Raw genomic sequence first — 5093 nt, 5'->3', positions numbered from 1 at the left:
CTTATCTTACTTTTTCTATTCTATGTGTTTATTTTTTTTTTTTTATTTGAAAGTCGTGTTCAGATGCTGCGCAGTCGGCGACGTATTTTCTTGGCTGTCCCCATCCAAGATATGCCCCTCACGGAAGTCAACATAAATGCTGGAAAGCGTTAAGCACTGCAGAGTAGCCGAACCTATAAAGTATAGGAGTAGGATGGGAGTATCTATTCTTATTCACTTGCTGATCGATACATCATTTAAAGCTTGTTATACACTGACCAATGTGATCGTCGCATCTGAATGGTAAATCACATACCAAGAAAATAAATTTTGCAAAAAGGGACGGACAGTTTTTGTTTTTTTTTATTAGCGTCAATGGCGAAAATTAATAGGCAAAAACGTAAGGTTATGGCAGTGACTTCGATTATCTCGTCACTATACAAACTGGCGGTAACTTCGTTAAAAACAGTGGCGATCGTGCTACTTATGGCCAAGAACATCCTCCTTCTCAAGTCCACTGAACCGACATTTGGACAATATGGCCAGTCACGTGATCTAACGCGTTAAATTCATTCGTTGTTGATTTTGAGACTTGCTAGTAGGTATCACACACTATTTTATTTGCGAAGGAGTCGCCACGCGAAATATTCAACATTATTAAACCTAGCGAGCCGACTGAAATCGATCAGCTGATTTGTAAAATCGCGTCGCAAGTGATCGCATCGGAAAATATGTAAAGGGCATAAGACCAGTGCTCTGAATGTTGTGTGTTACAAAAGTTATATTTTGACAATCACTGTTACATCTTTTGGGTTCATTGGATACTATTTGATTACGAAGAATGCTGATACACGTATCGTTAATCCCTATCCTTAACATGAATGTATTCCGAGAAAAAAAAAACCCTATAGTGTTTAAAAATACGATATGTCTGACACTAACGTCTTATAACAAGTGTAATTATAGTTGTTCTTCGCCAGCTTGTAGAAGGCGTTCGCGCCATAACAATTATGATACAGTATTGTTCGTATGATACTAACGGACTTAAGATTATTGCTGCTAAAATGTTGTCAGTTCAGAAAGCTTCTTTTCTCTTTCTTTAAAAAAGGGTGGGGGATATTTCTTTGTTTGTTAAATTTCGCGCAAAGCTACTCGTAACAGAAGATCCAAGATTAGAACACCGAATGTATTGCTACTGATTACACTTTGCATTTTCAACTGAAAGCACGTTATATGAGTGACATCAATCCCGTTATTACGTTAAGAAAAGCCGAGAAGGTGGCGGGTGCTGCTGAATGGTTGCCCATCTCTGTTCAGCAGTTCTAAATTAGTGACATCTATGCCTGTATCTTAATGTTTCTGACCTGACTGTTTAGCCCATGTGTAGCATGAGGTGCCGTTCAGGTTGAAAGTACTAAGTGCCTTAAAGTTTTGTTTGTCTGTTTTGGAATTTCGCGCAAAGCTATTCGAGCGTTATCTGGGCTAACCGTCCCTATTTTTGAAGTGATCGACTAGAGGTAAAGCAGCTAGTTAACACCACCAAGAGCCAACTTTTGGGCCACCCTTTTACCACAAAAAAGTAGGATTGACTGTCACGACTAAAAGGGCAAGCATGCTCAGTGACGGGATTCGAACCTGCAATTCGCAGATTGCAATTTGGGTTCTCTATCCACCAGTTCATCCAAGCTTATCTGTACTCTTCTCACTGCTTGTATCTAAACCTGATTTTTAGAGTTCTAAGCTCTAAGACGTACAGCTGAGCTACGGGGGGGGGGGTGGCGTAAATGGAGATAAATTACTATAATTGTTGAAAGTCGCTGGTTTTCTACATAATTTTATTTTCAAACACAAAGAGCCGTATTTAATAACACACAGGTTATCCTGCCTTACTGTAACGAGTGTTCAAGAATTTTTTTACTCTTAATATTTATAACTAGATATTCTTGTCCTTTTTTTTCGCACTTTTTTAAAACAACTTTGTTAATTTTTCAACCAATAATGCTCGAATCTTATTATCATGGGGATGGAAACATTTAAGTTAAAATAAAATAAAAACAGTTAATAAATCAGCAGGAATGATGTTTGTTTGTTTGTAATTAAGCACAAAGCTACACATTGGGTTATCTGTGCTCTGCCCACCACGGATATCGAAACCCGGATTCTAGTGTTGTAAGTCCGCAGACATGCCGCTGTGCCACTGGGGGGGGGGGGCAGCAGGAATGAAGATTTCAGTACAAAACACGAAAATCTGAATTGACTGAACTGAAAGCTATAAATGAAATAGTATATAAGTGATGATATAAATATTTTGAACTCCGCTGGACCTAAATAATAAATGGAGGTTCAAAAAGATTTCTTTTTCATCGTGTACTAAGGCTTTTTTATTTACCACAGACTTCCAAGTTCTTTCAAAAGTTCATCATCAGGTGAGAAGTTAGGTCTGACTGATTAGAAAAGGACATTTTTGCATTGATTCGAACAACTTATAAAGAGGTGACCAAAATAATGATGATGTTAACTTTACAACTTCTTTGTGATTAAATGAAAACAGTTAATTAATCGGCAGAAATGAATATTTCACAATAAAATAGGAAAATCTGAAATGAAAGCTATAAATGAAATAGTATTAGCAGAACATGTGGCGAAAACAGCTCATGTTATTATAGACTGGAATAACACTAAGTTGATAAAACAGATAAAATTTGAAATAGAACTAAATATCAGAGAAACTATTATAATTGAAAAAAACAACAACTAAGATATCGTATTAAACAAGGAAGCTGATCCAGGTCCAGAAATAATAAACTACTGAACAGATGTGTTGTAACTTTGGGTAGTTTAATCCTAGATGGCGTTATAGGAATGTAATGATGTGGGTATATAAGTCCCAACCATGCCTTTACCGTTATTCCTGAAGATTTTGTCATAGGACACCAAAACGTACCTAGAGTTTTTTTTAGGGCAAGTCCCTATTTATTGTGTAATTATTTTAACATTGTATTCCTTTTAATTGTAAATAGATTATTTGTGATTATTTTCTTTTTTTCTCTCTCTGTTCCCCGGTGGGACAGCAGTAAGTTTTCGGATTTACAATGCTAAAATCAGGGGTTCGATTCCCCTCTGTAGACATAGCAGATAGCTCGATGTGGCTTTGCTATAAGAAAACACACACACTTCCGTACAAAAAAGCCCCCCAGTGGCACAGCGGTATGTCTGCGGACTTACAACGCTAGAAACCGGGTTTCGATACCCGTGGTGGGCAGAGCACAGGTAGCCCATTGTGTAGCTTTGTGCATAAATTCAAACAAACCGTACGAAAAATAATAATGTATTTACAGTAAAGAAATAAAATAATTCTGAATGACATTGAGGCCTAATATATTTATTTCCTTTGCGCTTTTAAGTAGCATTGATGAGCCATGAATTCGGTGAAACTAGCCTACTGCAGAGAGAATATTCAATTAAACAATATATTAGTCCTCTACGTCATTCAGGATTATTTTTTTCTTCACTGAAGTTACACGTTTTGGCGAGGTAAAGAAAACAATTACCAGCTAGTTCACTGAATAATAATGAATAATTAATTGTGACAGTATAGTCACATCTATTCAAATATCTAAAGTATTTTAGGTTATTAGAGGTGAGTAAAGGGCTTTACAACTGTATATCTTGTTACTTTTTATCACTATTAGTTTTCTAAGCTTAATTTCGAACTCCTTGGCTTTAAGTTTAGGCTTTAGCTTGCATACAATATAACAGAAACGTTGTTTGTATAATGAATGTACCATGGTAACAATATAAAAATATAATTATGATTTTGGGTGATTTTTTTTAGCAAACGCATATTGGATTTTTTTTCTCTCATCACGCGCACTTTCTATTTTTGCTGTAAAAAAACGTTGTTTTTGAAGTTTTTAATATGTCTGCTTGTGTATCCCTAAATAAAAATATTTTCAGATTGGCAAATTCTTCCTATAGTCTATCCACGATTATTTAATTAACGAAATTGATTGTCTTCTACATATTTCACGTATTTTGTACAGATATTGCAATCGATGTGAACCCTTTTTATTAATTTGTTATATTCCTCAACAGTAATAATATATAATCTCTGACGTAGGTCTAAAACTCGTCTTGAAAATTATACTTTTAACATTAAACTTGTAGCTTTACTTTCGCGTTTTTGTTTGTTTTTTAGAAATGTCGTGCTCCTGAATTGGGATATAACGTTTTACCAACTTTTCTGACAAAACATTTTTAGTCATATTTTTCTAATAATTTCTCCGTCAAAAACTTTCCTTCTTAAGCTAGAGGGACAAAAAAAAAAGGTAGCATACTGGCTTACCTGATTTTAACTGGAATAATTCATCGCCCTCTATCGCACTACGATAGATTTACGAGTTAATGAAGAGATTAGAAATAGACGAAATATAACGACTGAATTATTCGAGTTAACCTATAGTAAGTTTTTTTTTTTAGTTTGATATTCTTAAAATGTTGGTACATATAAAAAAAAATGGAGAACGAAAGAAAACAGTGAAATAACAAAAGATGTCTCATAATCTCACAAACTTATACAAACATATAGCCTGTGCTTTTGTTTGAATAGGAAAGAGTGATATTACGTGGTAAATGCATGACATAACATAACGTTTACTCAAATGTACTTAAATTTACTCAAAAGTATAAAACAGTTGAACAATATAAAACGCGAGTTAGGCTAGAGTAGGTGATGATTGACTATTGAGTTAGGAAGTCTGTTAATCACTTAACGAGTAATCGGTGCGTAATTTTTACAGTGGTGTAGGAAGGAGGTGCTTGGATAGACATGCAGTTGATATAATGATATAATTTACAGTTGCTATACAAGTCAAATATGTAAAAGTGAGAGTGCTGTAATACCCCTGGTTCCGACGACTTTGATTTAGTCAATCAGTTCAGTGCTGTAAGTTTTGAGTTTTTGTGTGCGACAAAATAATAAGAGATAATTAGCAAGTAAATGCTGTTTTACGTTATTAGTTACATAACACCGTGAAACATGTAGAGTTTTTAGTCGAAGAAATAAAATTGTTGATATCATTAAGTGGACTGGACTTAGCGTTCGTCATTTCACC

Source organism: Limulus polyphemus, unplaced genomic scaffold (genome assembly GCF_000517525.1).
Source record: "Limulus polyphemus unplaced genomic scaffold, Limulus_polyphemus-2.1.2 Scaffold796, whole genome shotgun sequence".
Classification (NCBI taxonomy): Eukaryota; Metazoa; Arthropoda; class Merostomata; order Xiphosura; family Limulidae; genus Limulus; species Limulus polyphemus.
This window is presented reverse-complemented; position numbering follows the sequence as displayed.